Source organism: Leucopleurus acutus (genome assembly GCF_964270905.1).
Source record: "Leucopleurus acutus genome assembly, chromosome: 10".
In the NCBI taxonomy this organism is placed as follows: Eukaryota; Metazoa; Chordata; class Mammalia; order Artiodactyla; family Delphinidae; genus Leucopleurus; species Leucopleurus acutus.
The window spans coordinates 101,608,977-101,621,636 of NC_139153.1; the positions used below are offsets into that span (position 1 = coordinate 101,608,977).

At 46.5% G+C, this 12,660-nt stretch overlaps 1 protein-coding gene across 2 annotated transcripts in view; it reads right to left on the reverse strand.

Moving 5' to 3' along the window:
• The window catches only part of FARS2 (phenylalanyl-tRNA synthetase 2, mitochondrial), a 384,165-nt gene that overhangs the window by 111,427 nt on the left and 260,078 nt on the right, over positions 1–12,660 (reverse strand). The window lies entirely within an intron of this gene.

Below are 12,660 nucleotides of genomic sequence, written 5' to 3' on the forward strand. Positions count from 1 at the left end.
TCGGCGACTCCCGGCGTCTGCTGTTGCCACTCCCCGTTCCACACCGTGTCCTGAACGCCCTCCACGGTCACTCCCTGAATCCTACCCACAGCCCAGGCTCTGCCCTCTGCCCTTAGTTTGAAAGGGTGGCTGACAGGGAAGGGAATGGCTCCCAACAGTGGGGCCCTGGCCTAGGCATAAGGATGCCAACTGTCACCTCCTCTGGTGGTCAAAAGATTTCTGAGAAATCAAACAAATTCCTTCTCAGAAAATGTCTGGGGTCTTTTTACCAAAAAGGCAAGAGAGGGACACTTCTAGGTCTCATGCACCAACAGCCATTGCTTTATCTCCTGATCAACCCTAGACCCTGTTTGACAAGCTTGCCCCATGGGTCCCGAGCAGATCAATCACTTCTCTATAGCAAGTGGGTAAGAGCACAGGCTCTAGAATCACACAGGCTGGGGTTCAAATCTCTGTCACTTACTACCTGTGTGGACTCCGGGCAAGTTACATAAGTTCTCCAAGCCTTGCTTTCTCATCTATAAAACGGTAATAGTCACAGCATACACTTTATTGAGTTGCCATCGGTTTAAATGAGATACTGTGTGTTACACATTAATTATAATACCCAGCAGTGCACAGTTAATAAACACTAGCTCGTATTTTATTTTTCCTGCTATTATCACATTCAAGAAATATTTACGCACAAGAAAAAACTGTAACTATGTATGATGACGGATGTGAACTACTCTTGCTGTGATCATTTTGTAACACATCCCAACACTGACTCATTATTCTGTTACACCTGAGACTAATATAATGTTATATGTCAATTATACCTTAATAAAAAAGAAATGTTTATGTCACAAATTCACTGAAGATTTATTAAAACATCAGCTATGTTTAGAGAGTTATGTTGTACTTTGTGGAGGATATGGGAATGAGCAAAGATCATGTCTATCTTTAAACGGTTTCTCGCCAGGTGCCAGGTGGGGTGAAGAGCACGGGTGTCCTGTACAGTGTTAACCAGGAATGAGGCGGGAGGCCAGCGCGCGCAGCTCCCGGCCCCACAGTGAGCCTCGGGGACCCTGGAAGCTGGCCTCTGGGTTCCTAAGGCTGTTCCCAACCACTCAAATTTCCCAAACAATGTATACCGGGGACAGAAACTTTGGTTATGTAAAAGTGTGAAATGATGCAAGCTACTTGAAGGATACCGGAGATAAACGATCTATTTATATTTTTATGCTGAAGACATAAATAGAAAAAAACACAGCACCCAAAGAAATGTTCCTTAAAATAGATGTACAGCAAGGATGAGAGATATATGCAGAGAACAAACAGATGCTAACTATATACCTTTTCACATCAGCCAGAACTCCACAAGACTCATTAATTCAAGGAGATTTACCAAGCACCATCGTAACGACAGAAATTAACCCTCTGACAAACTGGGACATGGTGTGCTTCGGTGATTTTTTAAAACATTTTGCGATAAGACTGTTGAGACGTAATAATGAGGCGCTCCCAAATCCCAGCCCTGACTATTAACCCACAGACATCATGAATCTACAGGACAACGTCATTTTATGCAGTATTCATTGCTCGGCAATTAGGGACCAGGTGCCCACTGAGTGCCTGGGCCCCCTGGGGACACAGCAGGGCAGTTCCAAGTTCTCATCCCTAAACTAGCATCTTAGCGTTAGCTTAGACACTGAACATGCTAATAAAGAATATTTTTACATAACTAAAAAAATGCCATAAAGAAAAATTTTAAATGGTAGCAGACTTGAATGATATGCCTCAAATAGAGTTGGGTAAAGAAAACCCCAAAATCTAACCTAAAGGATTTGAATTATTTGAAGGGTAGAGGGACAGAAAAAAAAAAAAGACAGAGAGAGAGAGAGAGAGAGAGGGAGGGAGAGAGAGAAAGAGTAGAGGCAAAGATTAAGAAAGCAAGCATCAGAAAGGAGGGTAAGGAGTTTTGGCGCTCATCAAGTAGGAACCGCTCATCAAGTAGGAACCGAGGAAGGACACGTACTGACCCCACCCCTTCACCCTGTGAACGGCCCGTCCTCCAGGAGGGGAGGGAGAGGCCCTGAGGCAGCACCCACCCAGGAGGAGGAGGCTCCCCCCAGAGAGCTGTGATTTGAACCCAGGCTTTCTGGCTCCTGATTTCAAGCTCTTAACCATCAGGTTACAAGCCAATGGCAGGAGCGGCAGAAAGGGGGAGATCCCAGGAGTTTGTTTGGGTCACGCGCTTGTTTGGGACGTGCGGCGGGATCGTGCTTGGTGATCCCATGGAGGTCCGAGCACGTGCTTGTGTTCCACCCACGTTTAATTCTCCTCATCTCAGCACCTGCCCCTCCGCAGGGACGCATCAGGCTTTACCCTGAACCTGTTCTTATTCTATTGGATTCACGTGCGGTGCCTCACATATTAAAGGGACAAGCTTCTCTAACTTTCCAAATGAAGAAGGCAGTGATTTGGATGAGTTTGACAGAATAAGTTATATATTTTCCATGGTGATACAGACATCAGAGGCCATCAATCAAACACCGAAACTTCCCCGATAATTCTAAGCAACACTCACGCAGGTCCAGCTGGTAAACGGATGCACGCTCTGTCTTTCCTACCTTGTAATGTTAATTCCATTTGACTTTGAGGACATAGCTGATTATGTTAAATTTCAGTTTTAATTTCCAGTATTCCTTCTCATCTTCTTGGCTTACTTCGAACCAAGGCAGTCAACCAATATATCCTGAAGATCTGCTCTGTGCCAAACACTCTGCTAAGGGTACAAAGATGAATAAGAAGACGTTGGTCCCGACCAGGAAGGAGGAAAGAGGAGGCGGAAGAAGGTGGGCAGTCAAGCTCCCTGCTTGGAATGGGATGAGGGCAAAGACTCTCCCTGGTAAAAGATAGCTTACCGCAGAGAACGGCTGTACCCTTCCTACCTGGGGGTGAGGAGCGCAGCAAACCAAACCACACCTAAAGTACATTGGGGTCCGTGTTTCCATTGTGCTGTGCCTGTGTCTCAAACGCTGGCAGCAAGCAATGCAGACATGGGGGTTTCCTCTCTCCTCCCAAGGTATCTCTGCTGAAGACAGTTACAAGGAACTAGTTTTCGTAAACAGATTCATAATCCAAACCCTACTAGGCATTCTTCTTACAAGCAGAGGTGCCTGGCAAGGCTGGAGTGGATGGGGACACAGAATGATCCCACCCCTCACTTCACAGCCAGGAAGTGAGTTCTCAGGTGTTAAGGGGCTTGTCCAAGGCCACACGGCTGGTGAGTGGCAGAGCCACCGCAGCCCAGACGTGTCCTTCCCTAACCTAATTCTCGTCGTAACACTGCAGCCTCGATACGAAGGGCAGCAGGAGACACGTTCTGAGGACAGCGAGTGGCCGTGGGAATAAGAATGACATTAAGAGTCAGAATTACGGGCACCAAGTAACCCCAAGAAAACCTTCCCGTTCCCATCCTGTGTCTCCCCACCTCTACTCTACACGAAAACTCACCCTCATCTCAACCCACCAAACCATGAGGCTTTCATTTAAAACAACAGCTGGACCTGAAAACAGGATGGCCTCCTTGCAACACCCTAATTCCAATTAACTAGTGAGTAAAAAACATGTAGAAATGCCTCACTCTTTGAATGAAGTGTGAGACCATCAATCACCACATGGCACTAAACAATGAGAGTGCGGAAAATGTTCTTTGTTGCAACGCGCGGTTTATTTATCCTAGAGCCTACGGAAACATATGAGGCCGGGCAGTTAATTTTAATATTTCACACGTGCCGATTTTTTGAAGCACCAGCTTGATTCAAAGCAGCCCCCTGTGCCAGACACACATTTGCCAAGACAAAGGCCCTGTCTGGCCGGACCTAAGCCCCCTGGTTCTCAGGCCGCCTTCAACTTGAAAGCCTCCACCCACGCCAGCTTCATTTCTGCTGCAGTTTCACACCCATGGAGGAGACATCAGAGGACGATGAAGCAGGAATATCACCGCGTGGCCCTGAACAAAAGGCATGTCTGCTGTTGGGCTGGGACTCTGGTCCTGCGGGGATGAATCTGCAAAGCTCGGCCAGGGTGTGGGGACCACGTAGGGACCAAGGGAGGAGCCGGCCACACTCCCTCCTCCCGCCCTGGAGTCTGTTCATCTCTTTATGCTCTCCTCCAAGGTAATATTCAAACCGACCCCAAGGCTCAGTTTTCTTTGCTTGTGACTCTAATTAAATAAATCTAAACTATCAACACATGCACTGGCCCAGAGCCTTGGCCAAATTCCTCCTTGGCTACTAAAAGCCCATTCTGGCTGTTTTAACTCTGCCTGCAAGCAGGTAAGGGCAGCCTGGGCAGAACCCAGTTTTACACCAGAGGCAGAATGACTGTCATTCAGTTTCAGTGGTTGCTAATATTTATGAATGGGTGAAAGGTCTGCAGGATAATCTGAGAAGAAGTTAAGCACCTTTGAAGGTGGGGAGGACATCTTATCCAAGTCAGTCAGTTTTCCTGCAAAGACGTTCAGTGAAGCGCTGTTCTGTGCCTAAGTATCGCTGCTTCAGAATCCTAAGATCTGAGTCAACTAGGAGTTTATTGAGTCTATTTTCATTAAGATGACCTGAGTTTGTAGCCATTCCCATTTGTAAACATATTCAGAGAACGATCACTAAAATAAACCTGTCATTCATTGTAGCTTCTTTCAGTCCTTTTTCAGAGGGTAAAAATTTTAAAAACTATATTATTACCTACTGGGAGTAGGAATGCGGGTCATCACGTGAGCTAGCCATTGACGCTGAGTTAAAACGGGAAGATCAAACCCTGGCGCGTCCAGGCTTTTCTCTGGGGAGAGCATCGCCGGGCGAGAACGCCTCCAAGGGAATCACGTGGCCGAGCAACCAAGACCACACGGGCGGCCCTGCTGACACCCTTCCAGCCATTGGAGACAAGGGCTAGAAGGGGCCAGTATACACGACTGGCCCCTCAACGAAAGGAAGGGGCTGTGCTGTGGCCGTGGGCAGAGGGCTCCTGTCTCGCTGACAAATGGGGACAACCTTCCCTGCCCACCACTGCCGCGCAGGCGACTGTCACCATGAAGAAGGCTTCTGCTTCTCCGGGTGCACGTGTTTTCATCATACTTTCCTCGTATGTTCTTAAGAGTTCGGGCACTTGTTCTCAGCCCGCAAGCACTTGGGGCCACAGACATCCTGTCTCCTTGACAGAAACCGCATGGTCCTCGCCTTCTCAATCACCCCACCGCCACCTACTCGCCCCTCGCCTCTTCTCGCGCTTTCCTTTCACAGGTAGAATTGTTCCAAGTCTTTTACTCCCTTTCCCAGGCCCCTGTGTCGCTTCTTGGACTAATAAAGACCAGGTTCAACTACTGCGTGGGCTGGAGACTGTGTACCGAGCTGGCCCCCGACCTCCCTGGATACCAGGCGAGAAGGTGGTCTAGCGGCCCAAACACCTCCCTGCTGCCAGAACGAACGCTTTCACGAGAGCCAGCTGGTTGCCTCACCTTTGTGTAGCAGGGCATCCTGCGGCCATCACAGATGCTGCCCCAAAGAGCGGGGACATGTTTGCCAGGGGATGAACGGATGTTGACGTCCCCACCTGGAGCAGCCTCCATGCTTATGAAATAGCCCACAGCCTGTGCATATCAGCACCTAGGTTAGATTTTCCCTTCTTATCCCCCTTTTCTGCCCCTCTGACCTCACATCTTGTTTCTAATCACAGCTCAGAGTGAAACACATGTAAGCGCTGTGGTAGCACTCATTGATTAGAAATCATTTTCAGAGGGAATGCTGTAACAAGGGGTTTTGATCAAAGCTGGATTATTATCTTGGTTCTTTGCCTCACCCACGTACGTTTGCTCCCTCCTCCTGGAAGAAAATTTTTGTGTGCGTGAAGGTAGATCATAAGGGAGTTAAGAGTTTTTCTTAGAGTGGGGCTATTTATTGCCTTAATTAGCCTAAAATAAACATTTCTTTAAAAAGCCACTTTTTTTTTTTTTTTTTTTTTTAACCGAAGCTCATGTTCTGAGCTCATAATGGCATTTTCTTCGATCCCCTCTCTCTGGGATGAAGCCATGCTCAGGTCAAGATGCTCTGTGTTGCAGGGCCAGACCCCACCAGAGCCAGGGTGGATGTGCCCATCAAGGCTGCCGGGTGAGCATCACGAGGACACAGACAGACTTCTAAAGACGTGAACTGGGCTGCGGAGGGTTTGATGCGTCCGGTGCCGGTGAGTTTACACGGGCCCCATCCTTCTGCGCTGCCCTCCAGCACGCTGGACTCAGTGACAAGCACCCGCACAGCACAACGTATCCCAAAGCCGCTTCCTTTACGCTGTTTACAGCTGCGCAAATTACTCTCTCATCTCGTCCTGGAGAGCAGGCATCCAAGGTCAGACAGAAGCTGGAGAGAGTGGCACAGGAGGAAGTTCTATTTTCTTTTTTTTGACATTTAAAGAAACCCTCTTCCATTCTTCTTCCAGAGGTGCTAGGTTAGATTCCACACACAGGGGCAAACACAGGATATATTACATCAACCCTCAGTTACTGCTTTAGATGGGGAAAGAATGATCTCAGATATTCCAAAAGGTTTTTAAAGTGAAAATATTATTTTCAGAATAAAAGTTTTATCTTGGAGTAAACCATCAGTAGTCCTTACTCCGAATAATCAGAAAGCTTAAACAATGGACAAGTGACTGAAAAAAAGAAAGTCGTATCAGGGATTTACATGATTCAGGAGCACACGACACATGGATTGTCCTGGCTCAATTAGAGTTCAAGCTTAAGCCTGTACTGTTCTACATTTATAGTTTTCTATGCAGGTGTCTAAAATATGTATTATATATATGCATTTTATCCTCACATATGCATTTATACACATACGTATGCGTGTATTGATACTATTAGCATAAGACTTTGGCTAAGGGACTTTTATTCATTTAATGGATATTTACTAAATGTCCAATCATTATGGTAAGCACTGAGGATGACAGACCAAGAAGACAAGATTCCAGCCCTCGAGGGTCTAGTCTAGTGAGAGAGATGAAAACGCGAAGTGCAACACAGTGTTAGTGACAGACACGTAGGTACAATGCACACCAAAGATAAACAGCTCTCCTCAGAGGACAGGGGTATCATGAAAGGTTCCCTAAAGAAAGTCATCCTTGAGTTGCATCGTGGAGGTGTTTGCCTGGCAGCCTGTGTATTTGAACTCTGGTACCTGGTAACCCAGGCTTGGTGTGTGTGTGGTGACCCACAGATAGCCACGGTGGATAGGGAAGCATCTTCTGTATTAGTTCCCTGGGTATCATCAGTCCTGCGTTTCATTCCCTGCCCTTGGCATCATGGGAACAGAGCCTGGGAGTGTGCTGTCCTTAGACTGTTGACGTGCAAAATCCAATGGACAGCTCAGTTACAGAGACCCCCGTGGGACAGAGCTGCTGGTGTGCCCCCTGCTCGTGACTCTGTGATGACACACCACTGTGGGGATGAAGAGCGCCAGGGAGAAGAATGAGGTTTTGAAAATATGGACAATCTTCTGAAAGGGCTGTTTGCCCTCCTCACCGCGCCCCTTCCAACAGGAAGAGGAGGTGGCCTGTCCCCAGCTGCTCTGGTCATGAAGCCTCTGCTGTTAGAAGCCTCTGCATGAAACCTCTGTTGTTAGTTACTATATGAGCAAGCCAGGCCTCGGGTCTATTACAATGACCTGGAAAAATAAGATTCAGGTGTTTCATCCGATGCGGGGGGAGGGGTGGGAGATGGCCAATGCCCAGATTTGATTTGGTGGTTCTGCATGATCTGAAGCAAAGTGGGAGCTGATGTGGGAGCTGATGTGTCTTCTTTAAGTCTTGCCATGACCACTTAACAGCTGTGTGACCTCAGGCCAGCGACTTAGACTCTCTGAGCCTCAGTCCTCCCACTGTACCAGCATATAATACAGTAGCTCATACAGAACAGGTACTCCATAGTCCCTGCGTCTGTGTGTGTGTGTGTGTGTGCGCGCACACACACACACACACACACACACACACACCCTAATTAAATTGCCCACATAGGATTATAGGAAAAGGAGACTTGAAAGACACATACTCATGAAAAAGTTCAACATTACCTTGGGGATACAACCTTTAAAAACTTAGTCCAAGAGTGAAGCAGATAGCAGCAAAATGGAGCATGATTTAAAAAAAAAGGTTATTCAAAACCCTCCAGAGTTTTGAGGGTTGACTGTTGATTAGAGACACCTTACCTTAGGGAAGTATGTGACCCTTGGGCACTCTGCTCAGAACAAGGAGAAGAAGGCAGGCGAGCCTTCGAAGACGCCCAGACCTGAAGCAGCAAATGCGCAGCCGCAGACACCAGTGTAGGGGCGCCAACCACGTCGGTAATGGTGAGTGACAGGCTGGCTCTCGAGGACCCTGCCTGTCAGTCAGTGAAATGTGCAGGTACACAGACACCTTCTCAAGGCCCTACACCTCAGGGCCTCACTGGCACTGTTCTCACTGAACCATTTGCAGATAAAGAACCAGATGTCTAGTAAAGACAGGAAGGTAGGTCTGATTCCCCAATTTACAAGACAACGTGGCCTTTCCCAGGCACCTCAGAGTTTCCTACAGGGCATTTATGCAAACGGTCTGATGAACTCTGAACCCGTTCACTCTACCTAAGCGAGAAGAATCAATCTACTTTTCATTCCTGAAAATCCCCAAAGATATTCTGAACACACCTGATGGGATTCCCAGATGAGTGCAAATCTTCAGGAGTTAAGTGCAAAGTACAAACATCGTTAACATTTCATATGCAAATTCCAAATAATGACTGAGAACAATATGGCTACCGGTTACATTCCGTGATAACTCCCATGACAGGACACGACATACAGAGCACTACGCACTGGGAATATGTCCGCAGCCACAAAGAAGGCTGCAGGACACGTGTTAAAATTAAAAATTCAATCATTCTGCTTTAAACAGTATTTGGATGTACTTTTACGAACTTCATTTCATTTTAGACTTTACAATCCTGCTTTTAAGGTAGGGTTATGACACCAAGTTTTTAGGTGAGGAACCAGTGGCTCGTCCAGATGAGAGAGAAGCTGGGTGAGAACACTGACAGCCCATCGACTGATGGCACAGGGACGCTAGAGAAATGTCTTGAGGAAGTGGGACTTTATCCTGCAGTGCACGGGCTCTGCAGGCTGCGCCCCGTGCCCTCGGGGCTCCTGAATAAGTCTCGTGCTCAGGCCACAATGCTTTTTGTAAATTAGTGTAACAATGCTATTTTAAAAGACATCTAATGGTCGATGTGCTTTGGAAATTATTTTACCATGAGATAGATTTTAAAACACCAATAGATGATGGCAAAAGAGCGTCATCTCCTAAAAATGACCGATCTCCCCTGTTTCATGGACACTGACGGCAACTATTTGGTAATCGCTTATATCATCAAATCAGCTGCTCACTGAACGCCAGGTCAGAATACGGCTGTCTTGTGCAGGATCCCTGTGGAATTTAAGACCCTACGGGGCAGACTTCTGTCCAGAATCAAAACCCTGAGAAACACAGATGCAGGGCCTGTCCAGAATGGAAGTCTCATGAGATAGCGCCCTGCAAACAGATGTGCTGGCTGCAGAGTCCAATTCTGTTGTTTCTTCCCATTTCCTCTACCAATAATATCAAACCGCCTACAGCCTAAAGCATTTATTGTGCTCAGAAAAAAAAAAGTACATTGCAACCTTTTCTTAAGGTGTTAAAACAATTCCTTCTCAGATCTTAAACCCCATCACACTTTTTTTCTTTCAAAATATCCTCTACCTTCTTTTCTCCTCTTCTATCCAAAACAATTAGACCTCAAGAAAGCGACTTTGTTGTTTATTATCATCAAGCAGCTGTGCGCCTCTTTTGAGTATGAGCTTAACTACGGTAAACATAACACGCAAACCTTCTAGCTGGAAGCTTTGCTGCTCTGGGTGTGTAGTTAGTGCTTACATTCAATTACAATTAGCTTCTCCCAGAAGAAACTCACCACTAGGATCTCATCACCACCACCAACAGTAGTTAATTCTGTATATGTAGGTGCCAGGCCCTGCAAAATAACCTTCAAGGTAGGTTCTAACCTTAATTCCATGGTAAAGACAAAGAAACTCAGAGAGGGAAAGGAACTTGCTCAAAGTCTCACAGCCACCAGGTGACAAAGCCAGGACCTGAAGCTGGGGCAGCCTCCAGGGCCAGTGCACTGCTCCGTGAAGGCCCGCCAGCCAAGTGACCATGCAGTCCATTCCTCCCAGGACTTATAAGAAATAAGACAGAATATGACAAAACCACATCGTGTAGCCATTGCAGATCAACTGAGCTCCAGAAACCACGACCCAATCTCCGGAGAGCAAGTGACACTTGCGAAGACAGGCTCCCCTTATATCTGCTATGGACTGTCTGGATCCATTTTTCCATAGAACACTCCCATGTGATACTTAACAGATAAAACTCCCTTATCTTTATTGGGGGATAGGGTGAGAAACTGATTTTAAAAACATAATGCAAAGGCCCAACTGATAAACAAATATAAAGGTTTAAAATTATTGATACTGTTTCACTCAAACTTTAATGTTCAAGTTTGGTGATGATAAAAAACTAAAACCTCCTTCTAACTAAAATTATTAGCCACTCAAGGCAGCATACCAACAGATCATAATTGCTATTTTCACAGTTGCTTAAAAGTGTGTCAGCACAACTGAATGTAATTTTAATTAAACAAATTTGCAATTATGAGTACAACAACTGCCTTGCCATTTTTACATTACAGCATGAGCTAAAAGAAAAAAACAATCCCCCTTGTACTGCAAGCAGGAAACCTAAGTAAAAGTATTATTTAAAATAGTTAAACAGGGACTTCCCTGGCGGTCCAGTGGTTAGGACTTTGCTTTCCAACGCAGGGGGTGCGGGTTCGATCCCTGATCGGGGAGCTAAGATCCCATACGCCTCGTGGCCAAAAAACCAAAACATAAAACAGAAGCAATATTATAACAAATTCAATAAAGACTTTAAAAATGGTCCACATCAAACAAACAAAAAAGAATAATCTGATAATATTTAAAAATATATAAAATAAAATAAAATAGCTAAACAGCGTGATTACAATATATAGATGTGTAAATCGGGTCATATGTTACAGAGTCCAATTTCAACCTGCACCTGGTCCAGCCACTGGCCAGGTAAAGCTGCCTGCAGGGTGATGTCCAGGCAGGGAGGGGGGTCCACACCAGGTGTGGAGCGTGAAGGAGGGGGCACCACTGTCCGGGGGCCCCGCTGAAATCTCTAAGACACGTTCGTTTCCTGAGAAACACTTGCTCTGCTTTGAAGGTTGGAGAGACCTTGAATTTTGGTTTCCTACTAACTATTAGGACTTTTCCATCTTGAATATCTCTATTGATCTCCTTTACTTAAACAATGCCAAGAATAGCTTCTTATCAGACCAGGCTTCTCAGGAGTTTGATCTGCTTAATATTGCCAGATATATTCCTGCATCAGACACGAGATAACATTATTTGGGATTCATATTTAAATCGGTTCTCTTGCAGGCGAATCCTGAAACGGAGAAGTGCAATGTATAGGTATCCATTGATTTAATCTAGGTCAGAAAAATAACATTCTAAATATAATCAAGTCTCTGTTTTCCTCGCAATATGTTCCTCACTCTGCTTTCCTTGCTTGCTTCCTCTCATTTTGGGAAGGCTGTTTTTGGGCTGAGAGGTGAGTGGAGGTCAGGTCTGACCTCTAGAACTGCGCCTGCGTCGGACTGTACTGCACTTCTGTCCCCCAGGTGGACTGCAAGCCCCCCCAGCGGGTGAACAGACCCCTGCCACACAAAACCAATGGGAAGTATATGTGATATTAAGGAGTGTTTCCTCCATGTGCCATTTTAAGAAATGCTGCTCAAAGTATCGTTTAAATCCTAAATCCTATTCATGTTTAGGTCCTAATTTTCAGGCCACATCCTTTCCTGAGCTGATACATCGGCTACACCCCATGAGTGAATCTAATGAGGCTTGTATTAAGCGGGCCACCCCTGCGTGCGGAGCCGGTCTCTAATCACCACATCCTGCTTTTCAGAGGGCCTGGACGAGGCCCTACAGCTGTCCTAGTCCATCCTTTAAATGAACCATACAGGGAGGGAAAACAGGAACAGGTAAGGGACAGAAAAGTGAAACTTCCCTACAGCATCACTCCAAGTGAAAACTGCCGGACACACAGCTCTGAAGAGGCAGGTCTAGGCGGCAGAGTTGGGACATCTTGTTTGCTCTGTAATACGTCAACCCTCGGGGTATATCCATGAAATCAAGCATTCTCTAATTACTAACGTTTGTGGAATAAATACCAGTGAAGCCACGACGGGAGGAAACGGGAAGAAGTATGATTATCCGAAGTATTTTCTGGAACTGAACTTTCTAAAGGCCGATCCGTGTGGCCTTGGCGCCCGCTGGCTGGACCCCATCACCGCGCTCCGCCCCCAGCCGCTGCTTCTCCACCTGGAGGTCCCGGGTCACCCTGCTGAGCCCCTCCCTTGCTCTCTCTCCCTCTCTCCCATCCCCTAAGCCTTCCCTGAGGCTCTCTTCTCATCCACCTCTTCTCCTGTTCTAGAACTTTCTGGGGTCCCAGTCACACCCAATGCTC